Raw genomic sequence first — 25269 nt, forward strand, 5'->3', positions numbered from 1 at the left:
AACCTGGAGCAGCAGGTGCCTCATAGAGTAGAGCTGAGAAGAAGAGCGATGTCGCTTTGCATGGCTGCACACTTGCAACGTCTGTAGTCTGCGCTGTACTGAAGGGAGGGCTTGCTGCGGTCATTGCTAATCATGGTCAAAAGCTTCTGCGTATTTAGCGGGACTTTGCCATACTCGTTACTGGGCATGTTTTGTTACTTCTGACTAACTGACTTGCAGGAAAACAAAACAAAAAACTGCTATTTAAGAGACAGCGCATGAAAGTTTGATTTGATGACCAAAAGCAGGTTTTCTTCTTTTATAGGTTTTTTCCCTTTATTATTAATTATGTCCTATTTTACATTAATACTGGGAAAAAAAGATGATGGAAGCTGCTCTGGAGGACAAATTACAGACTAGGCTTCAGTAGCCTTGACCAAAGTGCAGTGCTTTCTGTTGCAGAAGATACCACCCCGTTGGTACCAGCTACTCCCAAAGTGGTTGTTCTGGGCTGCTGCAAGGCTGCTTGGCACTCACAGTTTCAAGAAGCAAAAGTCAGTACCTATCCATCACCTGATCCCAGATGGAAGGTTCTTAGAGAACAGGAACCTCTGAAAACAGATGTGCTGAGCAAAACGTTCAGAGAATCCCAACACACACATTAGGGGGAAGACAGAGAAAGTAGATTTCAAACTAAAATCTGTTGGAATTGGAAATTCATTTGCATTCTGTAATCTGGAAGTTAGGGGTGTTCTTTGGTTTTGGGGAAGGCTTAGGGCATTTTTAAAGTAAGCACAATATATGCTAATTGTTACATGCAATGTATAAACATATTTGAAGATTAAAAATACAAAACAAATATGATATTTGTTAGGAAGCAGTCTGTGCCAACAAACCTGAAACAGACTGCCAGCTCTACTAAGTCTGGCAAAAAAAAAATCTCCTGTAAAATTAACTTTGGAGTCTGAATAAAGGTGTGGGGTAATTTTTGCAACTGTTGTTGTTTTGGTTTTGTTTTACTGCAGCCATATCCAGAAGTGGAAATTACCAGTAATTTTTCTTTTAACTTTATATCTGTCACTTTTAGCACGAGAAGGTTCTGTGATATGTTTCAGGGGACAGCCCTTGGCAATGCTGCACATGATAGACGATGATTCAGATGGTGGTATAACATTGCTTAGGATGCAGTTGAGCCAAAATACTTACTTTCTTAAGATGTTATATTAATCACAGAAGTTCTTAAGGCTTTTGTTTACAGTTGGTCTTTAATTTTCTTATGTGATAGCTGATGTAGCTCTCCAATATGAGTAAGTTTTTGTTTAATTTCTGTTGGTATTGTGGTGATTCAGCTTTGCCCAAATACAGAGTTCTTTAGCAGAAGAATCCTGCTTCAATCTTCAGTGTGATTTTTAAAGTAGAATTTTTTTTCTCCAGTATTAGTTAGATTTTTGCTTTAACTTTTGAAAGGTGGTTTTGAAGATCTCCTGGACTGTCCTTGTTCAATGTGAGGTAAAAGTGAGGACTGGGAGCTGTCAGATACAAACCAACATTAGGAACCCTGCTGTCTGGCTGTCCAGGGTTAGTACTACAAGAGATCTCATTTCCTCCGGAATTGTGGTCAAGTGGTGACATCCATAAACAGTCTACAATTCTATGAACAATCTGTTGCAGGTTTTGTGCTGTTCTCCATCATCAGTCATGGAGGTGTGTTGTGTTGGGGGTGGTTGGTTTTGTTTGTTTGTTTTGGTTAAATTTTGCACCTCATTTCTGTCCTGCTGGATAAATCTCCTGCCTCTGATAATTCTCCCACAGTGACAAAACCAGCGCTAGTGGGCTTGATTGATCTCAGTTACCTTCCCCATGGCTTCTGGACATCACTCACACCAACAGCTTGATTTTCTTTTTTTTAACTTGCACCAACCTCGAAATAATTCCAGTTCTGATGAAAAATGCTGTTACTGTTACTTTTGGGTAGTTAGGTGCTGTGTCAGTGCTGAGGAATTCCAGAAGGCTGTCATGTAACTAAGTGGGCAAAAACGCAGTAGATCAATGTCAGCATAGGTACACATAGGTTTTTAAATGTAAGCTTTTTCCAGTAAGGAAAAAATTATACTAAACCATGCTTGTGTGATGCTGAACTTGGAACTCAGGGTTGCAACTTGGAGACGAGCCCTTGTGGTTGTCATTAACAGTTCTCCAGATTTAGTCTGCAATGTGGAGCAGCAATAGGCAAAAAAAAAAGCCAGAAAACCATAGGCAGTGCCTTCTGGTATCATCAGAAAAATGTACAGAGGACAAGAAAAAGGTATAGTTCTGTTGGTATTTGAAACATTGGCATGCCCACCACAGTTTGAGCACTGGGTGCAGTTTTTGTGTCCGTGGCTTGAGAAGGTGCAGTTAGTACCTTTAGTTTAGAGAAGGTACAGAGAAGGGCAACCCTCAGTCTGAGGGGATGGTATCGCTGCCTGGTGTGCAGCTGTGTCCTTTAAAATGATTCATTTAGAAGATGTGAGGCTGAGAGGGTCAATGTGATCATGGTTTACAAAATCATGAAGTTGGTAGTTAACATGAACACTGGCTCTTGTTGACAGAAACCCGGCAGTACCAGAATTACAGGACACTTGATGAAACTGGTTGGGAATCAGTTTAAGACAGATTAAAGAAAGTATCTGTTTACATAGCAGGTGTTGAACTTACGCAACTTGCAGCCAGAGGATGTTTTGAAAACAGGCAGGTAGGCAGGTTCAAAGCAGGGTTAGGGAGTTCCTGGTCAGCAGGTAGAGCGTGAGGGGAATGGACCACAGAACATGGTTTGTGGGTTCTCTCTAAATAGCACCTTTGCTGCCCCCTTGGATTGACTGTATTCTGGACTAGATGAATCATCAGTCTGACCCAGCTGGGGTCAGGCTGGGTCTTATATTCCTGAGTTCTCAGGCTTCGTGGGATCTTTTTGTCATTCACTCAGGATTATTTTCTCCTTCATGGCAGGGCTGGATGGGAGTCATGAAGCTTCTCTTTATTTTTTTCATGTTCAGTAAACTGCACCTCCAAGGGAAATCTTGATCTACTTGCTTAAATTCATTGGTACTGCAAGCTGAGAGGACTGTTGCTTCATAGTAAGCTGGAAAAAATTTCCTTCTTTCTAGCCAGGAAAAAAATACTGGGAAGTCCATCTGGGAATGTGATTCATCTGGGTCACACTCACAATTTTCCTTCCAGATTACAAGGAGAGCTTACTGCTCAGCTGCTAGTGATAAGATTTTATTTAGACTTTGCTGCCTTCAGTTCCTGGTGCTAAGCAGGTACACTGCTGTTTATGCAACAGGACTCCAAACAAACTTGTAATTGCTTCATCAGTGTGACATATTCCTTGGTTTTTGGTTATGTCCCAGTGTGCTTTGAGAAATGTTGAGTCCTTCATAGCCCTTACCCCCCTCGTCTCAAAGTTACCAACGCTGCATATTGATGCAAATAGTGGGTGGACCTTCCTTGTGAATGAGAGCAAAACCAACAGCTGGAAGGCATTGAATTATAATCTGAAGAATGTGAGTAGTTCTTTTGTTAGAGTCTAGGATAGTATATTACACTATTTTCCAGTAAATATGGTTTTTTTAAATCCTCACAAAGTTAACTTCAGTATGGCAGTGGCTTGTAGGGTGGTAACCACTGGTTACTGGAAGATGGTGAGCCTAGTGCTGTTAGTGGTTTTCTTTGTTATATTTTTAGAATTAATTTGGGTGGAAATCATCTAAAAGATTAATAAAGAGAACTTGGAGTTTTTGCATAATTTTAAGACTGGAGAGACTGCAAGGCTAAAAAAAATAACTTTTTTAACAAATGCTAAAAATGGCATAAGAAAAATAGAAAAAATGTTGAGGACATTCCTTTCCAAAGTGGTGGGGTTTTGTTTTATTTTTAACTTCAGTTTCTTACAAGAGAAATAAATGTCCCATTTTTAATGTAATGTTCTGCAATGTATTTTGTCCTGCAGGAAAAGTTTGTCAATGAAAAAAGCTAGGTTATATCTAAATCTGGACATAGTTGAGCTTCATCTTAGCCCAGTGTCAAGCTGGTCTAGAATCTCTGACTAAGAAGGCTATACTAACAAGAGGAGTTACTCATGTGGATGGATCCAACTGAATTTTTCTTGCTGGGGCATAGATGTCTTGGAAGAGCCTATGAGCCGGGTGAGAGCTTATCCTGCTTTCTTCCTGCCTTCCATGTCCCCTCCCTCCATTCCCATGCCTCTGCAGCAAAACTTCATAGCTCAAAGTGTAAATTAATCCTAAACTATATGAAAGTCTTGAAAGAGACTGTAAATCTCAGCAATACCCTTCTATTTAGAAGAAAGAAAAAGAGCCTCTGTTTGGGGAAGGAGGGAGGGGGGTGGGATGGATTTTATATTTTTTCTAAATACTGAATGGAAGTGTATAAAGTAAAGTTTGCTCAGTAACTTCAGAACAAACCAACCAACAACAACGCCCCAAAAAACCAAAGCCAACCAACCAAACAATGTACCACCAACACAAAAACCAAACCAGCTTTTCTTCTTTGGCCAAGAGAATACTTTCTTATTAAATTATGAAATACGTACATCATAAATGTCCATATTTACTATTCTTTACAGTCTTTAATATTTACTGGTTAATCCAGCTTTATGCCTTTTTTGTCCATTTTTGAGAGTCTAGTGTTTTCATCCAGTGCAGTGAAAACACTCCTAAATATCTGTATTGTATTTAGTAATTTATAATCTTTTAATTTGCATTAAATGATTTTGATGAGGTGATCTAAAAGCCATTCTTCATGGGTGGAAAATAAAAGCCCTGGAAGAATACAAACAGAGTGGTTGGTAACATGATGAGCACTGACCCATGCTTACAAGTATTAGGGTTTTGGCTGATTTGGCTCCAGTCACAGCATGCAACAGGGCAAAATAAATATATTGATCAAACCTCCTTTGCTTTTTGTCCTTTCTTAGGACATGCCTGCCTGAGTGACTGGAGAGACTGGGTTTCCCACTCTATTACCATGTCGTTGCTCTAGTGACGGGGAAAGAGGATGATGGTGGTGTAGCTTATTCTGTGACTTCTTTTTGCTCCCTGGAACTGATCGGCTGTAAGGAGTGAAGGAAGTGGGGGAATGAAGTCTTTTGCAAACCTGCTTGTTTTTTAAGGAAGGCCACAGTATAAAGCCCCGTATATTGATTTGCTGGTCCATTGGTAGTTCTGCCACTCCTTGAAATATTATATTGCTACAATTGGATCTGCGCAGGGACAAGGTTCTGGTGGTGGCTGGCCACCCTCTGGGGGTAACATGGATCCCAGCTCTGTGGCACAGGGAAGGGAGCAGAGGTCCATCTGATCCCCTCTGGTGCATACAAGTACATGTCAACGGCTTCTGATCAAGGAGAGCTGACTGTACATGTCTGAGTGTGCCGAGAGCATTTAACAAATGCAGCACAAGAGGAGAGGAGGTGCAGGATGCTGGGGCTCTCTCTCTCTTTGGCTGAGTAAAGCTGTAAACTGCACACCGACCGTGCTGAATTCAGTGCTCTCAACATCCACTCAAGTGGCCTTGCTACTTAAAGCACAGATATTACTCTTGTGTGGCTGGACGCTTACAGATAACGTTGCAGCCTGATCATGTCTGAAGGAAGAGAGCTAGAGCTCACAGCCTAGAAAACTGTAAAAACTTTGTTCAGTTTATCTGTTTCTATGGAAGCTGGAGTTTTTCCAACTGTATTTCTAGAGCAGAAACTGAAATCCAATCCAACTTCCTAATATATACGTGTTCCTATTGGCAGCTGGATGTGCAGCTTTGCTTAGTGATCTAGCTTTGAAAGGCTGGCAAAAGCTGTCTGAAATACTCTTCTCTAATAATGAGGTAACTGCTATAACAGAGCACGTCGGGAAGGCTCTTTGGGCAGCTGCATCCTGCCATCAGCAACAGCCATTGGAGACGCACTGGAAAACATGCAGCTCCAAACCAGCCAGAAAGAGGGGACAAACAGACCTACTGTCCCCAGCTGCTGCTGCCAGCTGCAGTACGTCACCATGAACAAAAAGATGCAGCTTGGTTGAATTGAGTGTAGAAGGAGCCCATTAGAATGGGAGAAAACCATCTGATAAACTGTAATCTAAACTGTGCTTTAAGTTCTGGCTAGTGCAGGGATGGCAGCCTATCTGTTGCATTTGAGGTTAGAGTGGAGGAATTATTTTAATGAAAGGATGGAGTGCTGAAGTCTGTAAGCCTCTGTCTGCAGGCTGGATCCCTGTCCTCTCCCTGGTGAAGGTGGCTAGTGCTGCAGAACCTCAAACATCGTGGGATTCCCGTGGCAGCCTCACTAATCCAGCCGCCGCAGTGAGGAGTGACAGGAGCCCGGACACATGCGGAGATTACTGAAGCTGCTAGCTAAATCTTGCCTTTGATACTTTGTATAGTCAAGTTCTCATCTCTGAAGTTCTTTGAGCAGAAAATTCCTTCTGTTACTCTTGGAGAAATATGTGAAGTATCCACATAATCCTTACAGCCTCCCTGTTCCCACGAATCACGAGGTGCCTTGATGGGCATGGTTGTCCTTTCCTGGGTGTTCTGCAATAATGTGTTTGTTGTGAAAAGCCTTGTTGTTTAGTTTCAAAGTTAACTTTAACACCTCCTTGGAAGTTACCTCAAACTGTGAGATTTGTGGGGTTTTATATGTAGTCCAAATTGTCTGCTATAATTGGCATTTAGATTAGTTATAGAAGGGTAGCTCCCCCTGCATCTTCTTACTTGGCTACACACTTGTATTAACACCTCCCTGCCCAATCCCCTCCCTACCCGCTCGCCCCCCAGCCCCGAGTAGTGCTCAACTTGGCTTCTAACTTTAGTCTGACATAAGAAGCCAGCAGTGGAACCTGGCGGGGTTGGTTTTCATGGAAGCTCTGCGGGAAAAGACACAGGCAGCTGTGCTGCGAGCGCACCCTTGCTCTGTGCTGGGGCTGCCTGCTGGCGCGATGTAGTCTTATTTATCATATCTTCTAATTATAGAAGAGAGCAATATAATTGCATGGTGGCTTGACTTTGAATCTTAAGGAAAATGAAAATATCTGTATGGCTGTGATGTTTTATATTGATAGTTATTCTCAGTGCCTTGTTAGGGCCTTTGGCTGATACAGGAAGAAAAATTAAGTTGAATTCCTTCAAAATATTCTGTGAATGGTGTAAAACCAAATACAGTGAAAGTCAAAAGTTTCCATCCTTTTATTTTTATCCCAATATTTTTTTTAAATTAATTTGCAGTTCAGTTGCACTAGCTGAGGGTTAGCTGTAGTCTTTCCAAAATTACAAATATAGATACATCTACAATGATGGTTCCCAACTGATGTGCAGGGACAGGCGGAAGAGCCAGCAGGCTGTTTGTTAGACCTGCTTTGAAATCTGGAGTAATTATAGCTGGCTCTCTCAAGTGTTGCATTCAGTTGATAAGGACACTTACTGGTAGATGTGTGTAGGTATATAACAGAACAGTCAGTCAGCAGTTGCTGGGCAGAAGCACTGCTCGGGAAAGTTGAGGTACATGGGTGTCGGATACTTATCTGGTGTGAATCTTATTTAATGCTTTGTTTTGTAGTGGCATGAACTAATGTTTCTTCTTAGTATAACTCAGAGTTCTTCATGCAAATGTTTGCATATTTGTGGTAACTAGAAAAATTGCAGCATAATGGTCATATTAGTGACATGTATGATACTCTTACTTGTTCTTTACTTTATGTGGTTAGTAACATACAAATATCTTGCTATATATGAAACAGAACTAACACTATATTTTTGCTTAAAAAAAAAAGAAACTCCCTCATTTGATGATTATGCACTGTATTAGAAAACCCAATGCTATGGGTTTCAAACATTAATGTAATTATTCCTTTGGAAGAGCTATCTGGCTTGGTTACACTCTGTATGATCTTTGTTTAGTTGTAGTGTAGAAATAATTGTTAGTGCATACCAAAACATATAGGAGGTGCAGCAAGGTTTCGGAATTTGATTTGCTACAGCTGCTGTGTGGTGGTTCATGTCCAGATGTTTACCAGCTGCTGAAGCGTGCATGTTGGCACATGCGCATACACACCCCGCTTTAACTTGGTATTGTAGCCTGGGGCTTCGTGTTTGTCTGGTGGTTTGACCCCAAGGACCTGCTTTTTCCAAAGAGGGGTACACGTGAGATGATGACACAAAGGTGTAAAGTGGAGGACTGGTTGGAGTTGTTCTGCACTGTGAATAAAGAGTGTTTAGTAATGGTCTTTCAAAATTATAATGACTATTTTCCACAAACGATAATATAATTAAAGACTAATTCAAATAGTTTTGGCTTCTCACCACCCAACTGGTAAGTTGAAAACTGAAGTAGGTGTTGCATGAGGGGCTGCACGTTGTGGCGCTGGGAGTTCAGTTCGCTTCCTGAGCTGGAGAAGGGCCAGATCCACAGAAGGTGACAAGGGGCTGGAGGGGCCTCCCTGCTGTAACTTAATCCCAACAACAGATAAATTCTTTTCAAAGTCAAAGCAAGTAATGAGTTCCCTTCTGGTATACCCATGTTACACCGATTTATAAATGGCTGCTCTTTTCATGTAGTCTTTATAGCCTGTAAGATGGAGGGGCTTCAAGTTTTTGTTTTTAATTAAGTTAAAATAGAAACTCTATCAAGTAATTAAAATCAACAAAACTACTAGAAACATTGTTTGTGAAACACTGTATGCAAGTGAGTTACCAACTCTCAGTTAGTTGCTAGCAGCAGCTTATTTTGTAAGGTGGTAGCTGAGATTGTTTGCAACTACATGTAATTTGGGAATACACAGGAAAGAAAATCACAAGTTCCTGTTGACTTCAGATAGGTTTGCAAACAGTGAATTGATATTATTTCTGAAATGTCTGATATCCCAGCTTCAAGTTCTGTGTGGTTTTATTTTCGAGAGTCTGCAGACATACAGTAGATTACATCTGCATGTTTGTAACCACATCTGTTTTCCCCTTTTGGGGAGCCCTAGTCTCTTGCCGAACCTCGCTTCTTTTGAATACTGCCATAGTGCAGGCTACGGCATTATATTTGAACACTGGTTTGTGGCAGATGGAAGCAAAGGTAAGCGAGCTCAAAGTACTTCATACATTTTGAAGCACTGTTGGTCACACACAGACTGTCCCTCAACTGTTAAGTGATTCTAGTGTTTCTGTTTTATCTCTCAAAGGATTAGTCTGTAAGCTGCTTCGGGACAGGAGTGATGAGTGTTTTGAAAGCTTCTGGATCATCTGTTTTGAGTGTGGTGGTTTCTAATGATCAATAAATTTGTGCAAAGAAGTTTTATCTGTAGTTGGTACTGACATGGAAGTTGGCACATACAGGAGATGTTTGAAGGAAATGCTGAAATTAATCTGGCTTGATGCTAACATATCAACAGAGTAAGAGCGCTTGCATATGTAGAGTTATGTGTGCACACGTATATACTTGTATGTATCTCTGTGTGTGTACCTCTGAGCATATAGAGAGAGGGGGAGAGGGATAAAAAGTGTTTTGTGGCAAACAAAGGCAAAAGGTGGGCTAGCTCACATAAAAGCACACGGATATAAATGATGTCAGTGTCAGGGTTGTTTGGGTGGCAGTGTGGGTGCCCTGTGCAGGGCGGGGAGCGTCCCTGCTCCCTGCCAGCAGGAACCTTTCTGGGTGCTGCACCCTTTGAAGTGCCCGATCTGCTCAGACTGCAGACTGAAGGTTGATTTGCATAGCACTGCAGAAAATGCAATGTTTTTAAAAATTCTGCTGCTGTTTTGTCCTTCATTCGGGCACAATATGTTTTGATTTGTGTGGAGAATATTTTAAGGAGTGGATGCTTTAGAAATATAAACAAATGGAAAAGGAAAAGGTAGATGTTTTCTGTTTCTATTTAATAATTTGCTCATCTGTGGCCTCTAACGGGTACTTGTTTACATATTACAGAATATAGATTATAATTTTATGAACATATTGTTTATGGTTGCGTATTGGTTTCTTAAATAAAAGCAAGAAAAGCAATAGTGGCTTATAGAAATGCTTGCACTGAGAGGTGGAGCTCCTAAGCAGCAGGTGGTGCAGGGGGATGGGAGTGGGGGGCAGTGCGTCCTGCCCTGCCCGCAGCTCAGGTGCCACAGCTCAGGTACCCGCTCTCTGCTCACATCTGTTTGTTACTACTGGTTACTACATCTGGGGGTGGTTGTAAATGAAGATGGCAGCATTGTTTTCCTGTAACTGTAATTTATAAACCCTTAAGTGAAGGGAGAATTCTTCTTTAGACCTTTTAAAGTGAAGTGTCAGCAGACATGTGTGTTCTTCCCTGCTTTAATCTCTGCATTGAAATTGCAACTGTGAGGTGTTTCCAAAACCCCTTGTTCTTCTTTCTTATATTTCCATTAATTTTGTCATCTCACTTTCGATGAAGCATGGCTTTTTGTTTAGTGAAGTGGGTTAATATTTCTATATTTCATATACATCATCTAGCCAAAGTGGCCAGTTCAACATTTAAAATAAACAGCTTTGAAATTTTACACACATCTGAGTATATTATTACTTTTTGTTGTCGTAAGATTGCTCAGACTGAAAGAACAGTGTGGAGAAATTAGGTTGTTTCCTCCTCTCTCGTATCTTTAAGCTGAGAAGTAGTAAAGCAGCAACAAGAAAGCATCTGAGCACAGAAAGGGAAAGAAGAGTCTGGAATCATGTGGATGTATTCTTAAGTCCATCTGGAAGGCACTTGGACACTTGACAAATAAAAATAGTAGCAAAAGAGGGGGGTTGTGTTATTTCTAATAAAAAGCTGTGTTTACAGTTCTGCAAAGGTTGTGCTAGCAAAAATCTGATTGTCATAAGATGAGCTAGCTTTCATATAATCATTATGTTGTGCCCTTCAAGGAAGTTTAGGGTATTTTAGCTAAGTTGCTCATTCTTTTGAAAAGGTATGTTACAAGATTTTCACATTAAAAAGTAATGTGAATGTCTGTATTGTCTATGTTTTGTTTGGTAAAATAGCAGAATATCTAATTTGCCCATATTTTTGACAACTTGCAGTGCTTAAGGCTGAAATTTCCCATTCTTGTTACCAATCCCCTCTAGCTGAAATTTATTGGAAAGCTTTATCTAGAAGAGTTTAACCATCCTCAGCGAGAGAACACTGTTCTTTTTTCATCCCTTCCAGCCAATACTTCGGAGAGTTCTGTCGTTTTGCAGATTTTGAAGTGACCTTGAAGTTTGGCAGGGAGTCATCGCTACGTTTCAGGTGTTGTGTTTGTTTGAAAGCCATGCTTTGTTATGTCAATACTCCAAGCAGCTGAAAAACGCCAAGCTGCATTTACAGTAGAACTTGTTACAGCTTTCTGTTATTATTAGTTAAAGCTGTGGCTCCCACTGTGTGCTGCCACTGACCCTTTTCCGAGCACCTAGCACTTTTAGCTATGAAAGAGTCACAGACAAAAGAGAAAGTTTGAAAGGTTGTTTTATTTTTCCGAAATACCAGGACTCCTGTGTTTGTATTTTTTCCTATTGTCTCTATGGAACAAGATGCCCACAGGTACTGCAGAATCTCTGACTTCTAATTGTCATGATTCTTAATTAAAATTAAACATTGCATTAAGCATTATTCATAGTTGGTAACTAGAAATGAAGTAAGTTTGAAAAGTGGAATGTTTTTAAAGAGAGGTGAATATGTAATTATTTAGAGGGCAGAAAATGTAATAGAGAACAATCATTACCAATGTAGGATGTATTCATCTGTAGAAAACAAGTGTTCTTTGTTTTTCCCTTCTCCTTTTTCCAGGATGATTCTTATTTCTAAGAGTCCTCAGAATTTGAAGTGAGAATCATGTCTGACAATATGGAAGTTTGGGGGTGGGTGTTTGGTTTTGTTTTTTAACTGAGGTAGGGAACTGTCCTGCTTTCAGAGGTTTTGTTGTTGATTGTGAGGTTTTTGTTTGGTTTTTTGCTTGTGTTTTGGGTTGGTTGATTTGGGGTTTTGTCCTTCTAGTAGTGCAATTCAACTTCCTTTTTCATGCTGCCACAGCCTACTTCAGCTCCGTGTTGTGTGTGCTCATACTTAGAGGCGGCAATGTTACACTCTTATATTTTGGACAGTGCATGTGGTGAGTAGAAAGCTGATGGTACAGAAAAGTGCGGTAAACAATATACCTTCTGACAAAATTCTATGCTGCAAGATACATGTATTTTCCATATGGCTACATAGTTGCAAAGCAGTTTTATTTTGTTCCTTTTGTGATTTAAAATAATAAAATCATGGAATTGATTAGGTTGGAAAATTCCTTTAAGGTATGATGAAATGTACCTTCAAAAAACTTTTTAATAATATGAAAAATCTGTTGTTACTAGAAAACAGGTGGACAAAATAATGTAGACCGAGATCTCTTTGGTTGCCATGCCGTGTACACTTTTTTTTTCCGAAAAGGCCATGAAAATTGAAGTTTTATAACAAAAGTACTAGCTTTATTTTAATTAAAGCCTTCATTTGAGGGAACTGGATCTAAAATTAGACTCAGAGTATTTTTGGCTCTGGCGTGACGATATGGATGGAAAGTAGAAGCCAAGATACTTTCTGTCATTCTTCGAGTGTTGTCCGTACTGTAGCAAGGACATTCGCAGTTCCTTCCACTGGAGCTGCAGGGAGTTTCAAAACACACTCAAGAACTTAAAAACCAAATGCAATATTCTGCTGGACAAGGGATACAGTGAGAATTTAATATAGATAGCTTCTGAAAGCAGAAAAGGTTTTAAAAGGGACTGTACTTTAAAACTTCCGTACTGTGGAGCACTGACTTTAGCATTAAGTTACTACCAGGTATCATCAGTGGCTTGGCTGCTCGGTTGCAGTCTGATTGTAGTTTGGGCTGCCTTTGTAAGATCAGAGTGACAAGAGCTTTCTTGAAAAGTGCACTGGTGCTTGTCACAACCACCATTTTTAATTTTTTTTTAATGTATATTATTTTAAAATTTATTTTAAGATTTCCCTCTGATTTTTTCAAGCTTCTTTTTCCCATCTCAGGCATGTTTGTTCTGCACTTGTTCCTTAAAGTATAATGCAGGCTTCTGGTTTTTAGGTTATATCTAGAAGGCTGAGTGGAGCATTATCCTCTGTGTTTGACCTCCCACATGTGATACACAATCCATTAAATCTCATGTAATATTTAAGAATTTAATACATTCTTTGAATAACATAGCAGCAGTACTGACAAAACACTGCTCCAAGCAAGACTCTTATACAAACAGCTGATCTGTGAGCAGTGTAATTAACGCAGCCCTCTCTGCTCTGGGTTTGTCTTACACCTCTGAGCTGGCCTTTGGCTCCTCCACTGCTACATTTCTTTAGGAAACCAGATCAAAGAAACCAGTGCAAACAAAGGTTTCTTGAGTATGGCATGACATATTTTGTCTTCTGGGTGACCATGTTACTTGTGCTGTCCGTACCCCCTTTCCTCTTCAGTCACTTCACTATCTTTGGGTTTTGTGCTGACTGTATTTCTATTTTGTGGCAGATGAACATCTTTGCCCCTTGACAGGCTTATGTTTTGCTGCCAGCTGGGCAATCTGCTGAGCAGTCATTCGGAATAAAAAGAGACTATTTATGTGCCTAGAGTAGTTATTTTGGGGGTATTTTAGTCAATGGCTCTTCTGCGGCGTGCCTGAACCATAACATTGACTTGAGCAGTGGGATACGCAGTTGGTGGAAGAGCTGATGGTGAAAGGAAGCACAAGGCGATGTTCAACTCAGTAATCTGGCTTGAGAACCTTTACTTCTGCATGCCAAAGGTCATCCTTTATTCTAATCCTGCTTGCTTCTCTTTATAGCACATTTTCCTTTTGGGACTGCTGAATGCCAAAAGTGTGCCTAGTTTTGGATGTCAAGGAAACTGTGCTCCATCATCAACACTGATCTAAACACTACTACAGTCAGTGAGACTAGCAGTTTCAATAACTACTTGTCAGATGCTATTTTGTCAAACCATTTTTAATACCATTATTGAGCTTAACTAGTGTAATATTAAACTACTTCATGTTTCAGGAAGAGATCTTGTTCTGAGGATGTGTGCTTTGAGTAACTTTTTGAATTAAGTTGATTTTAGAAGATGATTAATATAATTTATTTTGGGGAGAGGTTTAAATGTAGCATCAATTACTTTTGTAATTGCTGAGGCTCTCAGCAGTCCAAGACAGTTAAAGTTCCTCTCTCGGTTAAGAAGACTGGCTGGCTGATGGCACATGGTCATGTTGTGGGTTATGAGAACGTGGAGAACTTTCCATTTTATGAGATTATATAGTGCAGCCATACAGTGGGATAAGGCTGAATTTTGATATATTTTGTCAGGGTTAATGTTTAGTGGATGGTTTCAATCACTGATTAACCAAGACATCTTAATGAGATAAGGTATCATGTACAGATCCTTTTTGTGTGCATGCTAAGACTTTAATCTGTAGTGTGTGCACTTTTAATTTGCAATTGGCTTATAGCTTCTAAAGGGTTATCCTTAATACTAGATTTGACAGCTGATGGAAGATTTATGTGTCACAATAACACAGTAGCTATCATCTAGTGAGATTCTTACTGATACTGTTGTGAAAAAACTTCTATTACGTGAGAAAAATTTCCACTTGGCATGTGTGTTTTTTTTAAAGAATTCAAGTAAGAATTATCAATTTAAAATGTCTGACTGCAAATTCTGGGATGAGAAAAACTTTTACCTACTTTCACTTTTGCTTGTGTAATTATACAGTTTCATAACACTACATTCATGTTAAAATTATATCAGATAATTGATGTGGCTGTTGATTAGTTTCCTGTTTGAAATCATGGCAACTGAACAAGTGAAGATTAGTTCATTTAAGCTATTAGTAACTTTAAAATATAATATTGGCAGTCATTCAGGCTTTTAGGATTTCACGGAATGAAAATCTAAAGAAACAGCAGTAAAAGGCTTGTTTTGTGTGATTGGTCTTTATAATTTGGATTTAATTCACAGCTGTATCCAAATAGGGCCCCCCCTTCCCCGGAGCCTTCCAGGTTCTGCTTCCTCTGTCCATATGCTTCAAACTTGAGATAACTCCATTGTTTTGAATCAGAATTAAATTTCCTTTGTGGTGTTTCATTACCCTCTATTTACTATTTTCTTGTTACTATGGTTTCTGGAAATAAATTGTATGACAATTGTTTTGAAGACCTAGTCTATATACAAACAAGTATTTCAGTGTTTAAATGGTACAATGAATAGTTTAGGCATGAACTATGCCTGAGCTCATTAAAGTGGTCAGTGTTGTTTTTGAGGTTAATCCCATTGCAGTCCAGAGTATCTTGATTGCTAAATCAGTGGGAGTAAAAGGGTAGAGCTCTTGCCCTTCCAGTAAAGGCTTATTTTTGTATGTTGGAATTTTGTTTCTTTTTCCAGCTAAAAATTCTATTTGCATGTAGAGTTTACTTAATTTTATAAATCTGTTTTAATGTGGAATAATGCTTGGCAATATACACAGCCACAAAGTTCTGAAATGTTATTTATTTTCTTAACCATTGATACTTTTGCCCCCACCCTTACGCATTCTTGTAGTTTAAGACCATGCAGTAAGAAACTAATATTTCCCACGTACAATATATTCTTCTTCAGTTTGTAAGCGCTGTTCAGGGAATGAAGCTTTATTTTTTCAGTTCTTTTTATTCTCATCACTGTATGGCTGGCTTGATATTCTATTTATAGCACCTTGTCCAGATGCTGCCCTGCACTTGCCGTCATGTGGACACCGTCCAGACACCACCCGGCTGTCTGGCCCCCGGCACAGTCTGAACTCTTCTGCCTGGTCGCAGTTCTCAGTCAAGACACTGAGATATTGGAAGATTAAGGCACAAACACAATTCCTTAGATGTTATAGTGACCGTGTGCGTTTGAGATATCATAACTTCTTCCTCCTCCCAAGAAAACTTCAGGTAGAGAATAGATGGATAGATGTCTTATCTGTTTTATGTGAGACCAAGATGAAGTAACTTGAGTAAAACTATATAGCAAATCAAAGCCAGAAGCAGATTTCAGGTGTTTCTGCATCCGGCTCTGTGCTTGGCCACCTGCCCCTGGTTTGTGTACCCCAACCACAGCACTTTGTTGTTGAAGAACTTTGGAGCATGGCTGATGCTTTGGATGTCACTTGTCAGCTGAAGTGTCAAAGGATTCTGAGCGTCAAGTTTGAAGTGGTGGGAAGTGCAAAATGCCGTATGACACCTAGAGAAGTTTTGCAATTTACAGCAGGGAAAGAGGAGCTAAAAAGGTCAGGTCAAGTAAGTGCAATTTACTAGAAACTGGAAGTAAATTGTGAATGTATGGGGATGTACATGAAAATACATTCTTGCTGAAACATCTATGTCAGATGATGTAGACTTGTAAGGTTTGTTATCTTCTTGGTCCACAAAGGAGAAAACAGTGGGTCAAAGCAGTTGATGTAATTTGTTTGATGAGCAAGATCTGCGGTTAAATGATTGTTTTTCTAGTCCAGCTTTAAGTTGTACCAAACTTTTCTATGGCTTTTTGCCTTTTGCCAGAGACCTTTTCATTTTACTTTATTAAAGCACTACCTCTAATTTTCAACTGTTATTTCTGCTGTACGGTATGGTTTTTGTGTTGAGGCATAGCAAACACTGTCAAAATAATGGATGCCTTGCTTTTGCCTTGGCTTTCCAAACTTGTTGTTATTAATACAATTTTGTCAGCTTTATGATATTTGTTTTGTTCTTATCCCCTCATCTATTTTCCTGGTGTGTTTTTCAGAATGTGTTTTCCAGCACCTCCTTGTTATCGTTTTTTTGATATTGAATGCGCTGCTGTTGGGAATTGAGGAAGTGTTTCATCCCAAATCACGGCAGAACTTCCTTCCCACGCTGCTGCCAGAAGTGCTGCAGACAAGCTACTTAATTTGCACTGGCAAAATTTCAAAGAGAAGGTCAGCCGGCCAGGTTATCCCCCTGCGGGGCTTCCTTTTAAATGCCATTTTTCTTCCGTCTGTTCTTCTTTTTCCCTGTATTTGTCCATTGGGAGCAGAATGGCTCCAGCTAAGCTGAGTGGTGTGGATCCTTGCTTTCAGGTGGAACTCTCACAATTTAGCGTGTATCACGAGAACAGTTTCACGGTAGTTGGCAGAAAATGAGCATTATAAAGTCGGGTCAGAAAAGCACAGGAGAAAGTGACAACGTTTGGCAGCAGGAATGGGGAACCAGACCACGCTGCCAGAAAGGCATGTGAAATACAAATTCACAGAAGGATAATGAAAAGGAAAATGCAGCAGCTGAGATCTATTCGGATTATGTGGTAGCTACACTGAGTGTTACATGTTGCTGAGCTCCACTGCTGATGTAATTTAGTTGATACAATATGAGCATAGCTTCCGTGCACTCAAGTTTGGTCCAATTTAATTGTGTATGTTTAAATTGCTAACAGCACATAGGTCAGCTGCTGTGTCTGGGGCAAAGAGGAAAATCTTCCTGGGTGGTGAGGATGACTTTTTTCAGTGCTATACATGAAGGGAATGAATTTTGCCTGAACTCACAGCAGAAAGACTGTACCATCTATTACTGGTCCTTAGATATCTCCATCAGTGAATGATTGCCCATATGAAGAAGAAAAAGGGGATGAAAACAACAAATCCGGTTACTTGGCCTGATAGGAAAGCACTTGGTGAAACCAAATCGTCAGTAATTCCCTTCTTACGACGTTCACAAGAAAGCTGAAATAGGCATTTTGGGGTACAATGAAGAAAAGCTTATCTAGGCTTATTAAATGTAGATTATAGCTTGTCAAGTTAAATAGCAATGTTGTAATTACCTTGTTTAGTTCTATTTTGAATTCCTTTTGTTAGTACTCAGGCTGCAATTAACAGACTAGAGCAACCGTTGTTTCTGCTTGCGATCCTTTACTTTTCTAATGGTTCCTGGGAGGCTGGGGAAACGGTACAGCATATTTGCATCTCTTTGAAAAGAAATTTTGGTCGATGTTTTTAATTTATCTGAATGGGATACTTCCCATATCTGTGCACGTTAGTAACGCCAAGAAATATGTAAACAGACACTACTTACGATCATCCGTATGGTTAATGCAAAAACACGTGGATAACTTCAGCTTTACGTAGGTGTGCACTTTTTCATTGTAATTGGGTGATGACTCATGCAAATGTCACCAAGACAAGAGCTGTAAATGAGTTTTTCAGGAGTCCTTAATGTGTTTACTTTGTGTCAGCTTTTTAAAGACAGTTGGTTATACCTGCCCAGACGAAAGGTGCCCAGGCTGCACGCAGACCTCGACTTGCAAGATTCTGCACGAGCCCGCTGATGTATTTCCATCATGGCTATCTTTTTATTTGGAGCTTTTGTTACTGAGCGGTTTGTTTGTTTTTTCCTAGGTAGATGCATTCGTTTTGCAGTAAATCACTGTTTAAGACAGAATAGGATACTCTGCATGAACCTAAAGTAAACAACAAATGCATTTACTTTTAAAATCTTTTATTTATAACTAGGAGCTTTGACAGGGAGTCTTCAACCAGTCCTAGTTGCTCATCCTTTCAAATGAGATGCTGGTGGGATAGGTGCAGTTTTGGAAAATACGTTTAGTTTAGTGAGGTTGATGGCTGACTTGGGAAATGATCCTCCTTCAGTAGGTCTGGAAAAATCTGCATTTTCTTCAGTCAAGACTCATCTTTTCATTGACCTGACTCTGTTACTTGTAGAGTTGTTTCCTAAACAGCTGTCCAGCTGACACAGGAAGGGGGTCACAGCGTGCTGAGCAGGTTTGCTGTTTGAGAACCAGAGTTTGCCCTGCCCTCTTAATCAGTGACAAAGTAGTTACATTTATTTGCTGAAATGATTGAGGAGCTTCAACAGCAACTCCACATCATTTTACTTGTTTTGAAGTGAAATGACCCTTTAAAAGGACATTTCTATTCGTGTTTTAGGGACAAGACACATTATTGGCCCTTAATAGCAAATAATAGAAGTTTAAGTTGGCTATTGGAAAGTCTTTTGCTTGAAGAATAGCTCTAGTTTTCGCTTTCATTTCCTTTGATGTATTTGTTCCTCCATGATTACTTTTCAAAGAGAATGGTCTGTAAGGAAGGAGTAAGGATTACACTTCAAGTATATTTTAATGACACATCTATTTTGAGTATGCAAATTCTGTTAACTTCAGGAAAGATATATTATTAGATTGTCTAGAAACTCCACTATTAGAGAGTTCAAATTTTAAGTACTTTTCTCCTTCTCCAGCTCCCCAATAATGGAAATAAAATGAAGTATCAACTCATTTTTAGTTACTGGATTTAAGAATGGGAGTTCAACTGTAATAGGAACTGTGTCGTATCCAGCCTGGACTAATAGATTTGAGAAGAAGGCGTTGCCAGCTGGAACGTGCGTGAGTGTTATCTGCATGTGTGTTGTAACAGATGTTGAACAGAGACTGCTTGTCAAAGGTACCTCATAGTAACTTTTAAAGATGCTTATTTGTTTCGGTACATTCTTCTTGCATCACTAATTTTTTCCATAAAGTCAACCACAAACTGCATTATTGGGGACTCCAGCTGAAACTTGTGGTGAATAGGAAATAGATTAAACACAGGTTTTCCCTTTTCTCTGCTTGCCAACAGTGATGTCAGTAGTTTTAATGATCCTTACCTCAGCTCGCTGCAGTCCTAGCACTCTCTATTAAAACACTTCTGCACTGTTTTTATATGTTGTTAAGGAAATGCTGATGGCTGTTGATAAGAAACAATGAGGTATCCAGACGATGACTTCAATTCTCAATAAGGTACTTTTGCCTTGAAATATACTGTAATAGTTCGCTGAGGAGAGAGGAGATGAAGGTTGTTTTCTCAAAAATATAAGAAATATTCTTTTAAGTCCAGCAAAGAGCATTTATATGCTAAAATTGAGAATGGGGCCTTTGGGTGTAAGTTACACACAAACAAGAATTCCCTGGATCCAAGGCCTTATAGGTTGACTGTATTTCCAATGACCTCGGAGAAGCAGCTTTGCTCTCGCTACGGCTGTTTGCCGGCACCACTGTCCTGTAATAGTAGCATGGATTGTCATTCTCAGTTACACAATTTTTATTTTGTGGATGAACTGTAGCAGTACCAGGTCGTGTCCTACATGACTCTGGCTTTTCACCCCAAGTCTCAGACTCTTGGATATTTTAATCTGTGTTTTTTTGCTGTTCTTACACACATGCAGGACTTTGAAATGTGAGTATCTGGATTTCTGTAACTGTGGCTTTCCTCAGAATTATTTTCTTAGTGAATTCCTCTAGGAAGTGTTTTGTTTTTCAAACAGACTTGTTAGTCCCTCTCTTCCTTTGCTCTTCTGGTTTCTGAATCCAGGAATAAATGCCTGCTAGTAGTGGTTGCAGTGACGTCTTCGCCATATTGGTTGAATGGGTGAGGAGCTGGATTGGACAGGCCATTTTGTTTAATACATGGTGTATTTCAGTTTAGATGACATGAATACTAGTGAAGGGGTGTAATACTTGGCCCTGATACTGCAAGTTGTTATTTATGTACTTAAAATCTCTTAGCAAAATAAGGCCTAGTGATGCAGAAAAGCCGTTCCTCGTTTTCTTTCTGCTTGCCCTGGACGTGCAGGGCAGGTGGGGCCATGGGGGGGCACCCACCTGTTCCTCCCGCCCTGCCGATGGGAGCCGGGGCCAAACACTCGCCTTGGATACACAGCACGCAAATCACGCACACTTTGCTCCTCCATTTAAATGAAGACATTTCTCCTTTGTCGCTCATCTTTATTAATAAAGTATGGCATTACTGGCTAATTTTAGGTCCAGCGTAGCTGGAAGCTGCAAAGCTATGTGAAGCTGTATATAGATATTTGGGTAGGAACATTCCAGTAGATCGCAATGTGAGTGCTGAAGAAAGTTGAAAGTAAATAAGAGATCTGTGAGATAATTCTCCAGGGAGTTTTCACAGCATACCACACATCATTTGCAGGGATAGGCTTTCCTTTCACTTGAAGGACCACACAAAGTAAATTCTGTTTCTTGGGCAATTAAAGAATATAAGACAGGAGGTCTTTTCAGTTTTTTTACTTCAGCGTGTCTATGGGAAGCCTTTATTTGTACTGAGGAAAACAGTGTTTACCCATCTTTTCAGGAGCACAGTTAATATCGAATATAGAAATAGACACACTTTTATGTGAAATCTAAGTCTTGCTTGATCTGATTTTAGGTGAAACTCCTGAAATGTAAATGCTGGTAGTCCTCTAACCCCAGTGAAAACAAAACCAGTATTCATTTCATGTTGTTCAGTCCCCAGTGGGTATGGCTGTGTGCAACTGTGGTGTGCAGAGAGGAGGACAAGCCTGTGGGCTGTGGTGGCCGGGGGGTGGCTGGCACCGGTGGCTGATGCCAGTGGCTGGGAATGGCCGATGCCATGGCAGGCGGGCAGAGGACACTGTGCCCATGCAGCCATTTGCAGCAGGGCCTTGGGTGCCGCGGGAGCACCCTGTGGTGCCCCGGACTGTGAGCTCAGCCCTGTGTCCTCCAGCAGGGACACTGCCCCGCTGGGGCTGAAGCATCTGCCCCTGGATTGCCGGTGGGACAGGAGGCGGGTCATCGCCAAGAGCTCCGAGCTGTGCACTGTGTCACTCGTGATTAGAGTCCTTGTACTGATGACTTGCCTGTGTAAAATCAGCTGAAAAGCAGAGTTAAGAGGTCGTCTTGACAGAGCGAGTTGCACTGGAGGATGGAGCCAAGAGTTGGGGAAGACTGGTGGGACAGGGTCAAAGGCAGCTTCTGACATGTATTCCCCAGTAAACCTGTGCTGGGCATGATTAGGGTTGCAGGACCTTATGATATACCCAGTCCTCTCTTTGAGAGAGAAGCAAAATGTAGATACATTCAGGGACTTTAACAGGATTTTCTGAATACAATCTTTTTTTTTAATTTTTATGTTGCTAGAGAGTAGTAATGCTGCACCCCTGATGTTCCATTCCTTGGTTATCGTTCTCATGCAAGCCGTGGCGTTTGCAGGTGGCCAGAAGGCCCTACAAGAAGACTTGATATCTAATGAATCTTTTTTGTAGTGGGTAAAAACGCCAAGAGCAGCCTTATAGTTTGAGCTTTTCTTTCTCTTGACACAGGAGCTTGTCAGAGTTAATCAGTATGGACACTTAAATTGTTTCTGCTTAGGTGAATCTCTTGCAAGTTTTAAATGTATTTCTGACTGCTTTGAATTTTATTGCCAACATCTGTTTTAAATACTTCTGGGATTCAGATGCGTGAGTACAGTTCAACGGGGTATGCCGTAATTTTGCAAGGTACTAACGTTTTCAGTTTGGATGAGAATTATTTTGAAGGAAAAGAAAAGGAAGGGGAGGGAAGTAATTACAGAAAAGCTTTTAAAGTGCCCATGATGCTAATTTTCTTTCTCTTTCAATTTCAGAATGATGACCTATACAACCTCAGCAAATCCTTCTTTTAACTCATGGGTATCAAGACTATAAATGTTTCATGCTATCACAACTAGGACCTCACCTCCTCCTCCTCCTCTTCCTCTGTAAATGGGTACGATGCATCCAGTTCAGTTTGTTTACTTTACACAAACCTCAGGAGTTAGTTGACTGAGCTGCACATCCCGTGTTGTGCCAAGCAGAAGCACTGTGACACCTGGACAATGAGTCTCTTACTTCATCCTCTACCATAAGGACTTAGCTGGCCACAAAGAACTGATGTGCCCACCACTATGTCATGGTGAGAATGGGTATTTTACTAGCACATTTACACAACTTCATTTGCTGCTGAAAACCTGTATGACAAATCATCATTGTAAATTATTGCATACAAAACTTAATGTTGGTTGAAGAGTATTAAATATTTAACATAGGTTTTGATTTATACATGTACTTTTTTAATTAAAATGTAAGTTTTCCTACAGCACATCTTTTTTGATGTGGAACTGAGGTATACTATATTCTGTTGTAAACAGAGTGGGAAACCTACTTAAAACAAGGCTTTTAAGAATAGATTAGGGTACTATTCTTGTTTTAAGATTGTAATTCAGAAAATAATATAATATGAGTCATTGGTCCCTGGGCCTTGATTGTACAGTCATATTTACTGATACTATCAGTTGTAAGATAACCCTGATGTTGAGCTGAGTTCTTTCCAAAAGAAAAATAATTTTGTACTCCTTGTAAAATAGTAGTCTGTATTAACTACAATGAAGACAAACATTACTGTACATGGTATTTACAAATGTCAACTTGAATTCATTGGTTGTACAGGAACTGACAAAAAAAATCAGAATAAATAAATCAAAGTCTTCCATTGTATATATTGTAAAGAAAAAAACCAACAACAACCAACATAAAACCACAAAACAAAATGAAAACAGAAAAGGGTGAACTTTTGAAATTGACTCCCTGGAATGAAAATGTGGGTGTTTGTAAATTCTGGAAATCTCTTTCTATATGTAATAAACTAGATACTGTTTTATCTGCTGTAGTGTTTTTTTGGGGGTTTTATTTTCCTGGTAAACTGTCTCAAATATCTCAAATTATCTCACCATGTTTCTTTGGTGTTTCCATTGTGTGTAATTGAGAATGGCCATGAATCACCGTAACTTAAGAATAAAGTCAAGTGTAATTAGGTGTAGTAGGGAGTACGCTTCCTTGAATTATTTCACTAAAGCTCTTGTTTCAGTTTTCTGGAGAATCTTCAGGATACAGCCCTGCTTCCACAAAGTCGGTGGAAGAGTTCACAGCAAGTGAAATCACTGGAAGCCATACCAAGACTTCAGCATAAAATTTAAAAAGAATAGCCCAGATGATTATCTGGACATCGGTGCGAGAGGAAGGATGAGGAAGAATTCTTCTGCGACTCTCCTGTGCTCCACTCTGGTTCTATGCAGATAGAAATTCTTTTGTGTGTAGCATTTGCAGAGCCTTAATTCCTTTGGGGACTGTGAAAAATACTGAGATTGCGGATTTCCCACTGAAAGGTTGTTGAAGTGATAATTGGACTCAAAGCCATGTCAGGTCCCTGTTGATCCCTCCTCCTACTCCTGCCAGGCACCTCCATGGAGCACTGCACATTTGACAGGATTCTTGTGATCAGGAAAAGGCAGGTGCTCAAAGCACCAGCTCTCCCTGCAGGTAGGCTGTCAAACCCTCAAAGAAGGGGTTTTTTTCCCCTGAGATGTTTATGGTGTCTGTGGTTAGGCTGCGGTTAACATAATGTCCTCTTCTGACTGCAGTACAGGTGAAGGGGCCATTGCACAGCTATTTTTCACCTCTCTTTTTGTGGGAGGCTCACCATTGCTTTAGATCTGCTGGTATTATTGCACATATACAACCACTTGGACCCTGTCAACTCAAAAAGGACTTGCAGCTTAAGAGCATGTAAATCATTCCAGATCACTGGCAACAATTGCTTGAGTGGTGGTGCTGGCAGATGAGAGGGTGTTGCAAGGTGAGGCTGCAGCCTGAGAGGGACCCGCGGCCACCCGGGTGCTGCCTTTGGAAACCCTGCCTGGTGCTAACAGAACGGTCTCCTCCCAAAGAGGCTGACACCAGTCAGTAAAAGACACGAGGCTTTGCCTTGTTTTTATGTCAGAGGGGGCAGGTTGATCTGGTTGCTCTTGATGAGCATTGGTGTGTATTTTTCCAGAGAGCCATTAATATCTAAGAAGACAGTGCTTGCTTTTAAAAGAGACACATGCGTCAGATCAGTATTTAAATTTCTAAGTTGCCCATTTTCATTTTATCTTAAGATCTTCTATTTTTTTTTTTTTTAAAGGGGTTTAATTGCAATGAAAACTTGCATATGTTCTAAAGTAAAACCATAAAAACTCGCCCCAAACCCCTTTGCCCCCAGCCTTCTCCTGCTTAATGAATTAACATAAATGTTCACTGTGTTGAGTTCGTTGCTAAATATTAGCTGGTGTTGATGTTAAAGTGCCCTGGATAGAACAGTATTTTATGGGCATTGTGCTTTGTATTGTTTCAGATAATTTGGATGCTCTAGCAATTACTGAAATAATAGGTTTGTAGGTACTGGAAGCTGCTGTTAAGTTTTAAAAGGCAATAGTGAATACATTTAATCCTATAGAAGTATTTCACAGTGATACCTCTGAAGAAATTTTATTCATAAAATATGAATTTTAAAAAACTGTAGGAATTGGTGATGGTCATTGTGGAAGGGAATGGTGGGGGGAGGATGGTGCTGATCTGGTGGGTTTCCATTCATGTTAATCGTAATGTA

The 25269-nt window shown here is 40.1% G+C and overlaps 1 protein-coding gene across 5 annotated transcripts in view; it reads left to right on the forward strand.

Moving 5' to 3' along the window:
* The window catches only part of IRS1 (insulin receptor substrate 1), a 314426-nt gene that overhangs the window by 29030 nt on the left and 260127 nt on the right, over positions 1-25269 (forward strand). For 2 of the 5 annotated variants that reach the window (XR_010474708.1, XM_065074021.1), the window contains one exon: positions 22451-23502. The exons of 1 other annotated variant lie outside the window; for it this stretch is intronic. The gene's annotated coding sequence lies outside the window, so the exon portion shown is untranslated. Of the gene's footprint in view, positions 1-16788; positions 19417-22450; positions 23503-25269 lie in introns of those variants that run through there. 2 more of the 5 variants (XR_010474707.1, XR_010474706.1) reach the window with 2 other exon arrangements.

The sequence above is a fragment of the Columba livia genome, chromosome 9 (genome assembly GCF_036013475.1).
Source record: "Columba livia isolate bColLiv1 breed racing homer chromosome 9, bColLiv1.pat.W.v2, whole genome shotgun sequence".
NCBI lineage: Eukaryota > Metazoa > Chordata > Aves > Columbiformes > Columbidae > Columba > Columba livia.